Below are 12,897 nucleotides of genomic sequence, written 5' to 3'. Positions count from 1 at the left end.
GATAATGAAAAATTAATGTGATCAGTGTCTGGAAGGCAATCTAAGAGTGTAGCAATTGCTTAGTTTGGGTTCACTTGCATGCTGAGAAGTCCCTCATCCCTTAGTCCCAGGAAGCCACTGGGCTAATTAGAATGGATGCAAAAGTGTCGATTTGAAATGAGGAATTTTCAAGTTGGTCCCAGTGAGGATCTGCTAAGACTGATTTGTTAATCCTGACCACAAGCCCTCATAATGTTATGAAATCAAAGGCATATTGTGAGATAGAAGAGCACTCTTAAGGCATGTCGACATACCATTTTCAAAGGAATGTGATTGAAAGAGAAGGAACTGAATTCTTTACTGGGTGTTCCTTCCCTCCAAATTACTTTGCATGTCTTTTGTATTCAATCATTTATATACATGCTGTTTCCTCTCAATGGAATATAAGTTCCCTAAGGGCAGGGCCTCCTAGTTTTTGTCTTAGTTTCACCAATATCGAGCACAGTGCTGGCACATAACAGGCAAGTAATAAAATGATTATTGAACTGAATTTCATTAAGTGGAGGGTTCCTTTGAGTGCTTGACTTTCCCAAAATACTTAAAGATTATGCATGCCCTGTTCTGCCCTCAGGTTGTACATCTGGGTTTCTGATATAAAGTAGTATTTTTTTTCAAATAAAAGTGGACTTTTAGTGTCTTTTCCCATTTTATTTACTGTTCCTCTTAAAATGAAGATAATTTAGATCCATATTTGGACATCTTTTCATGCATGAAAATGAGAAACCTCATTGGGTCATGTGTTATCATTGGTATTCAGCCAAATTGCTAGACTGTTTGGGTTTATGCACTGCTTTCATTTGGGAAAAGGCTTCATAAACTATACATTTTACTTAATCCCACTGCAAATTTTCCCACTGGAATCACTGGAAAATAGTGGAACTTTTCATGACATATCCCTCATTTCAATACTTTAACAGGGTCCCTGATTTCGTTAAGGCTACTTTGCCCACCAAAACAGCATCTTAATGCTATAGGGTAGATGACTTTCTTGGGTTTCCATGAGGAACTTCTCTGATGGGACATTAATGAGCATATGTCTTCTGCTCAAAATGTTTAATGTTACCAATTGTAATGCTACAAGAGATAATCTCACCAAACACAGACAACATAGCACAATGAAAGTATGCCAGACTTAGAATTAGCAGACCTCATTTGCTCTCCCAGTTCTTCCACTTGGGCTATACTATTAGTTGTTCAACAGTCTCATCCTACATTCTTCCATCCTTCCTTCTACCAAAGAACTCCACATAAGGCGGCAAGTAGGAGCAGTGGATAGAACTCTGCAACTGGAATCAGGAAAAATAACTGTGTGACACTGAGCAAGTCACTTAGCTTCTACCTGCCTCAGTTTTCTCACCTGTAAAATGGAGATCATTAAGGTTGTTGTGCGAATCGAATGAGATGGTATTTGTAAAATGCCTAGCACAGTGCCTGACAAATAATAGGTGTTTAATAAATGTTTGTACCACCCCCTTCCTCCCATGCTCTGATTTAACTTTAGATTTAACTGAGTTCATATACTCTTATAGCACTTCTTTCCTTTACTCTGATCACAGTTTGGGGGAGGGGAGGGGAAAGAGGAGAACACAAGACTGACCAATGTGTCCTTAACACATGCACAATATTCCCTGCTTGTAATACTAGTGTGGTAGTGTGGGTTACTGATCAGTTACTGCTGAACTGGGTTAAGTTAGTGACATTCCTGAGGGCAGTCTCCTTATCAGTTCTTGTTGCTGATGGGAATTTTGATGGCTCTTCCAATCTTCTGAGGCTCACAAGGCTGTAATCTCATCTAGTCTGCCATTCTCTCCCTGATACTCATTCATCTCATATGAGGAAAGAATAAATAAAATGGAGACAAAAAACACCGAGGCAGCCATGTGTTCATGACCCCTTTTCTCCCACCTGGAGCCATAGATCACCTCACTTGCCAACAGGGAGGGAGAGAAATCTTGTCTGCCTGAGCCTGCTTATGCATATGCAGTTTGGCCAAGCATTGAATTAAAAGGTGTTCTCTTCTGTCACTATGCAGTAGGCCAATAGGAAATAGTCAGAGGATACCTGCACCTGCTCTGAATCAGGGAGGAAAAGGGCCCCTCTATCACATATTTATGGAAACAGGCTCATCAAACCTTGGCTTGCATTGGCAGTAGGCAAAGCGTAACTGTACATGATCTAAGAACTGAACTCTTATTGGCCACTCCTCCCATTATACTGTTAATGATCTGTAGGACATGAGGCAGGGGAAAGAATGCCAAAGTTTCCTGATAATTTAAAAGATATTGAGTCTCAGTTCATATTCCCATTCTGCCATTTAATGACATTAAGAAAATTACAACTTCTCTGAGCCTCTGTTCATTTCTAAAGTCAGAGGGAGTTGGATGTAATGACCTTTGTGATTTCTTCCAGGTCGAGATTTATGATCCTATGACCTTAGTTTAGTTATCTAACCATCAAGAACCTTAGTTTCCTCTATTTATAAATGAAATGAATAATTTCAGACCTGCCTACCTCATATAATTATTGTGAATATCAAATAAGATGTTGCAAATGAGAATGCTTTAAAAACTATTTTATGCTCTCCAAAACGTCAGGTATCATTTTTATTTTTATTATTATTTATTATGATGATGTTGGATTACATGAGGGGCATCCCTGAGTCATCAGTAATGCAGTGACCACACTTAGAAACCATATTTTCAGTTGCTAATATAATTTGAGTAAAGGGAATAGTCAAAATTTTATCTCCTCCCACTCAACTGCAAAGGTGCTTGAAATCCGTGACAAAACCTTTTAAGACAGAGGAAGAAAGGACTAGGGGCACATTTCAATTAATTGCAGCTAAAACACAGCCCCAACATGTTGCTCAAGATGTTAGCTTGAATTTGTAATAAGTTAATGCTTTATATTTGGATACTATAATGTTATCAACAGAATGTGGTATTTTAAAACTACCTTCCATTCCCCACCCGTCCTTACCCATGTTGCAATGAGATTTTATTTGTACTACTCATGTGGATATGTATCCCTTCTGATAGTGCAAATATCATTCCCATATACACACATTCTTTTTTCTCCTATAAATGCAACACAAGGGACACCCAAGGTGTCACTCTGAGTTCTGCTAACAGTCAAAGGATAAAAATGGAAAATTTGGATTTTCCACTGGTTATTCCTCATTCTCACTGCCACTGACTCATTTTTTCTTTTTTCCAGGCAAATATTTCTACTATGATATCCTTTATATTGGTCTTGGACATCCAACACACACACACACACACACACAGAAACACAGACACACAGAGTTTTCCACAGGAGCTAACTAATTGGAGAGAGTAATAACAGTGAAAATTCACATTTTTACAATATTTTAAGTGTTGCAAAGCATTCTCCTCACAAGAGCTCAGTGAGGTAGATAAGTATTCTAATAATCATATTATAGATGAGGAAACTAAAACATTGAAAAGTTAAGAAAGGCTTGACCAAGTTTACAAATAATTGGTGGAGCTAAGGCTTAGATCCAAGTTCTCTGACTCCAGATCTTAAGGTCTTTCCATTTGTCCACAGGTACTGTTGTCCTAAAAGGAGACTGTGAGTCATAGCATTGGGAAGATGAAGAGGATTATTTTGGTTTCCATTATAAACCAGTATTTAAATATGGTAATGGAATATATCTTAGAATGCTATAGTTTTTCCTTGCTTTCAAAATGATGTCTTTTGGATGATCTCGGACCCAGGAAAAAATAGCCTAGGGTAACTGGACAAATATATATTCAATTAGCTATATAAGCTGACTAATGACCAATAGGCTATGTAGATTGGCAAGTCATGTAGGAAGCACTGAGTCTATAAAATCACCTCCTTCAAATCACTGATAATTTCTCTCCCTCTCTCCCTCCCTCCCTCCCTCCCTCCTTCCTTCCTTCCTTCCTTCCTTCCTCCCTCCCTCCCTCCCTCCCTCTTCCTTTCTTCCTTTCTCTATGATTTCATTAGGGAGAAAGAACTCCCTTCACTCATCTTTTAACAATCTTAGGGCAAATCATTTAATATCTCAACTGAGATGTTGTGACTTGCCTTAGCCTAGAACATTACAGTCAGTATATATCAGAAATGGGTCTTAAACTCATGTTTTCCTTATTTCTGTGCCAGATCTCTATCCACTATACCATACTACTTCTCTCAGCTTTTTCCTCCTTTCTTTACTGTTTTTCTCATACACATTTTAAAGCAACAAGTAACCAAAACCTGACTGTTGTTTGTTCATTTTCCATCACTATATCACCATGATCCAAGTAAAAATACAAATAGCTTTTACCCCTCTGAGAATATCTTTGCTCTCCCTAGAGACACTCCCGCAAGTTGGCATGTGAGAGCCAACCCCAAAGAAGGCACTAAATGCTTATGTTAGCATCCATTCTAACTACAATGCCAAGACATGCATAGAATCTTTAAACGGACCTCCCACATTCTTGAAAGGATGTTTTCCATGCACAGTGATCCACAAATATTATCATTCCATGACAATGCAGTTTCATCAAGGTACGTCTCAATCCATGGGATATGAATCCCACACAACAGACGGGAAATTTGGCGCAGTGATGCACACGCTGCGTGTGTTACTTACTGGTTATTGCAGTGGTCATACTGAGCCCCGTATGGCGTTGTATTAACGAATGGCATGCAAGCACCTTCTGTTGAAACATCTGTGACAGGAAAATTTCAGGCATTTTTCCAGATAATTTCTGTGCTCTGGACCAAATTTTCATTAGGACTATAAAACCTGGCAAGCAGTATTGTTGTGTATGATTTTTTAATAAACTGGGACATGCCTTTGTTAGAGGCGTGAGGAAAAGGGCTCTTTAGAGACTTCTTTCCATTACAAAAAGTTCAGAAAACATATGACAGCTCACAAAATAGCATCTCTTGACTCTTTTTTTTTAAAGTACAAGGTTGCAGGCTTCCTTAGAAATATAAAAAAAAAGATTTCCAGCTTTTGAAGCAAAACCAAAAATGTAGGTTTTCATCTCATGGATTACATGAGTCTAACAGTGGCATCCTTTAAAAAAACATGTCTGTGGAGAATGCATGCAACTCAGAGAGACTCAGAGTTCTTGGATTTTTTGATGCCCACTAACAGAAAACTCAAGAAGGATTTTCACATGCTTTGAGAGAGCCAGTGGCTCACATTTGGAGAGAGTTAAGCATTTGGGCATCTGCGTGTTTGCGCTCATAAACAACCTGGACTTAACAAGTAACATTATTCATTTTTTTTGCTAGTTAAAATATACATTTTTCCTTCATTTCTTACTTCACTGCCAATAAACACTCCACTATAGCCATATCGAACATGAAAATTCCCTTTTAGAATTCCTTAATTCTCTCTGCCCTGCTACCTACACTAATGCAAAACAAACATACTTGGCAATAAATATGTACATTATCATTATGTAAATAGGTATGTTATCATTATACTAAGATGATGTTGTTCTTTGGAAAGCCTATTTTTTCTTTCTAAATATATGATGTAATTTAAGGTATAATTCACATTATGCCACTGGGGCTGTATAAACATTTCAGATCAAGAATAATTAGTCAACTGAATATAACACAATGTTTATCACCTATGCATATGATGTGCAAAGCTAAGTCTTCCAAACAAACAGACTAATATGGTTTCATATTGTACAATTCCAATCCAGCAGTTAATAAACAGCCTTCAAGATGGATATCCATCTTGCGACTCCAATTGAGTGCTACAAGATGACATTTTATATTGACAACATTACAAAATGAGATGATACATTTTAAACTGGATGAGATTAATGCTCTAATGCTAACAGAAAATAGACTGCTTTTCTGAGCTTTATGTGAACTGTGAGTCTGATTTGGAAATATTACAAAGTTTGCATAAGTAGCTGCTTATTCACTGCAAATGGCATTCTATCTTCCCCCTTCATACTTTTGCATAGATCTGGACTTGAAAAAAAACATCATCAGAGGACATTTAGTTCAAATTGCTTATTTTATAGATGAGGAAATTGGGTCCACTGAGGTCTTTACTTGCCCAAGGTCACAGAGGTAATGGCCATCAGAGGCAGGATTTGAACATAGGTCCTGGGACTCCAGAAGCAGTGTTCTTTTCCCTGTACCATGCTGCTGACAAAACTGTTAATGTAATTCTTAGTGTAATGACAGAAAATTGTTAATACAGGTTGTAATGCCTAAACCTGGTGCTTAAACCTCTTAGTCATCATAACAATGCCAAAATTCCAGTAATGTCCTTACATTTCTACTCTTCAAATAATGAGATTAGATTGGGCTGAACTACACCCTAGATTTCCTCACTTATAGGTTTTGTCTTGTGAGGAATCCAGCTCAAATTGATCTCAGCTTCTAGTGTCCTTGCTCCCTTTCACTGGGATTCATGGCATGAAGGACAAAACCACCAGAATGAAGTGATTTTCCTTGCCCAGATGACCAAGGACCACTGGAGGCTCATGACCAGGTCTTGCTGCCTCACTCATCTCTTTCCCATCTCCTCCTAAAACTACAAAAACCTTTCTTCATGGGTCTCTTTGATGGGAAAATCTACTGGACATCCCCCAGGGTGGCAGATTTGCTACCCTGTTGTCTCAATTAAAGAAGCTTTATTCCCCAACTCCTGGTTTTGATTTATTTCAGGACTTGACACTGTTGATACTCCAAATCTGGAATATATTCCTTCCTCACTTTTGTCTGTTAGAATTCGTAGCTTCATTTCAAGCTCAACTGGCACCTTGAAAAGTAGTCCTTTTCTCATATGTATCCCCTGCTGCTAGTGTTCTTTGTCTCTTGAAACTATTTTGTAAATATTTCACATTTGTTCTTCAGTTTTTACATTGTGTTATCACAGGAGAATGCAGTCTCCTTGTGGTCAGGGACTATTCACTGCTGCTGCTGCCGTTTCCATTGTCTTGGTATACTTGGCATCTAATGCAACCTTAAATATACCAGGGGCTTAACAAGTGTTTGTTGAATTGAATCAAATTCATTAGATTATTTACAAGCTCTAGCTAATAGAATCCTTAGGCAGGCAGGGAACATTGTAAGTAATAAGCGTCCTTGATATGGTGGGAAATAACGCGTACCTAAGAGATTTTGTGAGAGTGGCAGATATTTGCACGACATAGAGCCCATCCCAGGACTTTGTAATGTTTGCATCATAACTTTTGATATTTTACAAAATATTACTCTGACACAATGTTTACATAGGCAAAATTAAGTGGATTAATATTTCAGAAACCATTTAATTACCAATAGGTTCTTGCAATCAGCTTAAAAGTAGGCCAAGAAGAGGAAAGAGACAAAAGCCTGAACTGAGAAAGGCCTGTGCTTTCAAAGGAACAGGGAAAGACACATAACATTCTCTATCCCCACCTTCCCAGGTTCTTCTATGGAAGCAAAAGTGGTTACAAATTTACCGTTTACAAATAGACTGGCATTCCGGGTCCTCTAAAATTGGGCTCAAAAATACTTTCCCTGTCTTATTTCACACTCTTCATTCACAATTTGTTGCTTTATAAGTACATTCTGACCAAACTGAACTACTCCAGCCCCCTGATCTTATCCTGAATTCTTCCTGCTTCCATGTGTCCATGCCTCGTTCCCCTTCCTCCTCAAATTTTCCTATCAATCAATCAATCAAAATTTATTAAGGGCCTACTCTGTGTTAGACATTGTGCTAAGTGCTGAAGATATAAAAAGAGGTAAAAGACAGCTCCTCAAGGAGCTTACAATTTAATGGGGAGACAACATGCAAGCAAATATATGCAAAGCAAGCCATATAATAGATAAACAGGAAATAATTAAAGGAGGGAGGACACTAGGATTGGGGTTAGGGAAGGCTTCTTGTGAAAGGCGGGATTGTACTAGGATTTAAAGCAAGCCAGGGAGGTCAGTAGTTAGAGGGGAAAAGGGAGAACTTTCCAGATATAGGGGCCAGCTACAGAAAATGCCCAGATGGAGTGCCTTATTCATGGAACTGTCAGGAGATCTGTCTCAATGGATCAAGGAGTCTGTGTGAGGGAGCAAAGAGTAGGAAGAAGTCAGAATCTCTCTTTTTCCTTTGTCAGTCTATCTGGTACTATGCCTATTTGTAATCCATTTGACTGGAAGCTCCTCGAAGGTAGCTCACCTTCGTAGTCTGTTTTGCCTTGCACGTTGAACGTCTTTGATAAACTGTTGTTTGTGAACTGAAATTGTATCTGGGTTTATACAGCAATCACATCAATTGGATAATTATTGAATCATTTCTTTAAACCTTGTTTGTATAGACAAGGTGTTCCAATGTTAGTTTTAAAATACATTTTTCAAAATTCAAAATTCCCTTGTCAGTATAACAGAAATAAGAAAAATAAGAATGACATTGTTATTCTGTCCTTCTACAATGAATAAAGAGCTATCCTGGGAAGCAAATAGACCCCAGTTCAAATACGACTTCTGAGATTTTTTGTGCGACTCTGGGTCAGTCATTTAGTGTTTCAGTGCTCTAGGCAATTCTCTAAGATAATACATTGCAGAAGCACCTGCCAATCTCTTTTACAATAGGAAATTTTCCTCACTGAAAATTCTCCATGCCCCTGAAAAATTAAGTCCCTATCCCTATTCTGGAAAAATGGGATAGTAGATTCAAAATTGCTGAATGGCTTTAAGAAAAAACTTAAGATTTTTCTTTCAAAAGAAGAACTCATTTTTTCCTTTAAAAATTATTACTATTATCTCAAAAACTGTAATTTCATATGTGAATTAGCTAAAAAAAGTTCAAGGTCTGAATGATATTTATTCAAAATGACAGGCAGCTAGTAGTATAGTAATGGATGGAGCATTAGATTTGGAGTCAGAAAACTTGAGTTCAAACTCTGCTCCAGATTCTTTCTAGCTGTGTGACTCTGAGCAAGTCACTTACCCTCACTTAGTCTCTATATAACAAGAATAATAACAGCCCCTATTTTTACAAGGTTGTTTGAGTATCAGATGAGTTAATGTGTAAAAGAATTTGCAAACCTTAAAATGCTGTGTAAATGCTAGCTATTATTGGCTTTACTATGTCATGTTAAATAGCTCCATTTCAGGACAAATAATCTGGGTACTTTGTTATACTGTGTTTTCCAGCCCTCCTTACCTTTTCTTTATGGAATTGTCTACCATAAAGGGAAACCATTTGATAATAGGGTCTTTAGAGGGAAACGGCTTGTACCTCTGTATTCACTATTACCCTCCCTAAATTCACCCAAATAATTTCCTAAAGGGGAAAAAGGGAGGCCCATTTTTATTGTATCTATTTTGTTCAGTCTAATAAAGTCCAATGTATTTGGAGTTGGAAGGGAATAAGCAAAAAAAAAAAAATACAACTTTCTAAGCAAAAACATCTAAAAATAGCATTTTATATATTTATATCTATTAATATCTATAGTAAAGCATCTCTACAACTATATCTATATCTACATATGTATCCATAGCTATGAGTATATATATATGTATAATATAATATGTGTATACACATATCTTTATATATGTATATATATATATATATGCACACATGTGTGTGTTACATAATCAGTTTCTAGTAAATAGGAAATGCTCAATAAATAGTGTTTGAATTGAATTGGATTGTTGGATTTAACACTGTTTTCATGGGGAAAATACATTTTACATGACTACTTGTGTCTCTCAGCCCTTAATAGAGTGCTTAGAAATAAGGGCTTACTAAATCCTTTCATTCATTCATTCATTCATTCATGACACAGCATGGAAGGGGGTGAGGGCTAAGGTGGAGCAGGTGAGGGGACCTTTGTTTCCCAGGCTACAATATGAAACCCAAACTTAAGGACCTATTTCAAATCCCAAATAATGCAGCCGAAGCATCTTAAGACTCAATTTCATTCCCTTCCGAAAGACAACAAGGTATGATGGAAAATTCATTGGAGTTAGAGGATGAGTTTAAGAGAACTCTGCTAGTTATATAACTATAGTTATATAACTTTGGTTAAGTGATCAAAACTTTCTAGACCTCACTTCCCATATTTGTAAAAATAAGTGTCTTGGATTACATATTCATATAGAATTTTAAAGTTTTCAAAAAATTAAAAATCTGCCATCAGAATGCCTAAAGATCCCAGAAAACAAAATCAAACAAAACACTGGGAAATAATGTTGAGCTCCTAGATTCTTTTGAAAGTTTTTGATATTAATGTGCTACTCAACATAATCAAAGAAGATTGGCACATGAAGAAACATCATGTTTCTCCATCTGCAAAGTAGTCACTTAAAAATTCTTTCTGATGATAAGGAATTAAAAAAAATAAAATTCATCTCTTGACCCTCCTTAACTGACAGACTCACCCAGAAGCAGATACCTTGAAAGAAAGCACAGTTTAAAGTCCACTATGGTGAGATGGGGCCCACATTTCCCCAAATGTCCTCCCAACTACTTTTTAGTTTCAAAAGATTTTAGAAGGGAAAAATGCACATATTAGAGCACCTTCTGATAAACAAGCCCTCTAAACTTCTGAGACAATTAGCCTCCCTTCCTTCCCCATTTTAACTTCTGGGTTTCATATTCTCAGCCTCCTTGATAATTTACTTTTGAAGCTCTCTGGCCAGCGTGCTTGCCCGGGTGAGAACGGCCCTCACGTGTTCGGCCGCTTGGAGCCATCGATGTGACATGGCCAGTTTGATGAAGTATACATAAGCTTTTGGCACCACGTAGCTGCAATATCATGGACGGTCAAGGAGGCGCCTGTTATAAAAATACACAGTGAAACAACTGGAGGACTGCTCTTTCTCAAAGGCTAACGTAATGCATTCCTTCTGTTTCGGCTCATTTTCCAGCCTTTCACATTCTTTGTGAACAAGAGTTATAAAACAAGCCTGATGCAGGCCAATTATTTTTACTTTGAAGGCCATTAATCAAGATTGACTAAGAAAATGAAGACAGCTAAGCAAAATTTCATATGTGACTAGAGTGAGATTAAAATAAAACCAGATGGGGATGGACAGAGACGCTAAGCATTTTTTTTCCTCTTGGACTCATGTAATAAATGTCTTTTACAAATTACAGCACTCTTATTTTCTTACAGTAAATCAAATCGGGTCATAATGTACAAGTGGTCTCATTGCTGAACTGTCAAAAATAGAACCTGCCTTGTTCTTTCAGAGTAATTCCTCAAATCTAAACCAGCACTATGGCCTGACAGTCTATAAAACATCTTACCTGCTTGATCTGCTTGAAAGTAGCCCACTCTCTATACCTGATAATTGCTTTTCTCATATACCCTGGGTAAGTCACACCAAGCCACACACACCAAAAAGGCATAATTCCCCCATATTGAAGAGATAGAAGTTTAGATCAAATCATTCAGTGGTCTATAGTCATAGGAAAGAGAAGAAGCCAAATCTCCCAATTATTTTAGTCTCTATATAACTTTCTTAGGCTTTAATTAGAGGCACTCTGCTTGAGTCATCATGCACTAAGGAAGAAAAGTGATGCTTCTGAATGTCAAGTCAGCACCCATGGAGCAGTGAGAAGAGCCCTAACTCTCTAGTTAGATGACCTGGGTTCCAAACCTACTAATGACAAAAGATAGATGGCCTTGGAAGTCCCTTATGCTAGATTATTAAAATATCAGTTAAAATATAATATTTTCCAAAACAATGGAAAAAAAGCATTGTCTCTGGAGTTAGAAAACCTGGGTTTGTATCCCAACTCTGCTACTTTTTACTTGTGAGGCCTTGGACCAGTCACTAAACTCTCTGGGTTTCAGTTTCCCTATCTCTGAAATGAGGAAGAGATCATTGAGATCTCTTCTGGGTTGAAATCTGTGATCCCAATTGATTATTGAAGTAATAGCAAGATATAGTTCTTGACAACCTGGGAGGAGGGAATGAGGGTTCCTTAGTTTCTGAAATACTTCCCCATCCTCATACAGAAGCATTTTCCTTTAAGGAAAAGCTAGAAGAACCAGATGTTTCCTGGTATAGACCAAAAACACACCACAGAATCTATACACATTCTTCTTTACTCATCAGTCCCAGATTGAAATGAATCAAATCATATTTCACAGCAGTTAATATAACAAATAAAGCAGAAATTTTACCAGTGCCACTATCTCTTCAGAATATGCACATACTTTCCTTCCACAAAAAAGTTCAGAAAAATACAGAAAGAAAAGAGTGTAGGTAGTCTTACCCGTTTCAGTTGCATTTTCATGGGTCCTCTTTTCAATAAGAAAAAGACACCTATGGAGATGGAAGACTGATTATGATTTTTCTTTAAAGCCAGTGTTTCTCACCTTTTCTGCACTATTCCAATAAGTGAGAGGAAAGATTCTATTTCTGTTCTCCACAAGAGTTCAAATATAGCAGGAAACACATGTCCAAGGTTATTCCAAAAATAGTATAAAGTTCTTCTTAAAGATGTACCTCACTTTACAAACACACAAGGTCCTTAAAAGTTACCTATAAATCAAAATTTTTTGTGAAATTACTAATATTTTAAATCCATTAGGGGAACTTATTACTGAAATCAATCTCATGATGAATCCTTTCAAAAAAGGGAGAGTCCTTCTATTAAGCATAGAGCATGAAAGCTCTACATTATGTAATTTTGGATATTAGAAAATGAGTTTTCTAAAGGTGATAGAGGGATTTGAAGATCAATGATCTCCCTCTTTAGATACTGTTTAAAATATTACATACATCTATCTAGGTCTATATGGAAAAAAATGGGAATGTACTGCAGGGGAAGTAAATCGTGTATTACACCTTTGAATCTGTAATTCACATTTACCAAAGCAAGATGGATTCAAATGAAAATGTATA

The 12,897-nt window shown here is 37.2% G+C and overlaps 1 long non-coding RNA gene across 2 annotated transcripts in view; it reads right to left on the bottom strand.

The window, feature by feature from the left end:
* The window catches only part of LOC140500728 (uncharacterized), a 30,201-nt gene extending 17,812 nt beyond the window's left edge, over nt 1–12,389 (bottom strand). For both annotated transcript variants that reach the window (XR_011965851.1, XR_011965852.1), the window contains exon 1: nt 12,266–12,389. This is a non-coding gene — a long non-coding RNA (uncharacterized lncRNA). The remainder of the gene's footprint in view (nt 1–12,265) is intronic.
* Nucleotides 12,390–12,897: the final 508 nt, after the last annotated feature.

This window comes from Notamacropus eugenii, chromosome 4 (genome assembly GCF_028372415.1).
Source record: "Notamacropus eugenii isolate mMacEug1 chromosome 4, mMacEug1.pri_v2, whole genome shotgun sequence".
Taxonomy (NCBI): domain Eukaryota; kingdom Metazoa; phylum Chordata; class Mammalia; order Diprotodontia; family Macropodidae; genus Notamacropus; species Notamacropus eugenii.
Note: the sequence above shows the minus strand (reverse complement) of the source record. Positions and strands in the feature narration are given on the sequence as shown.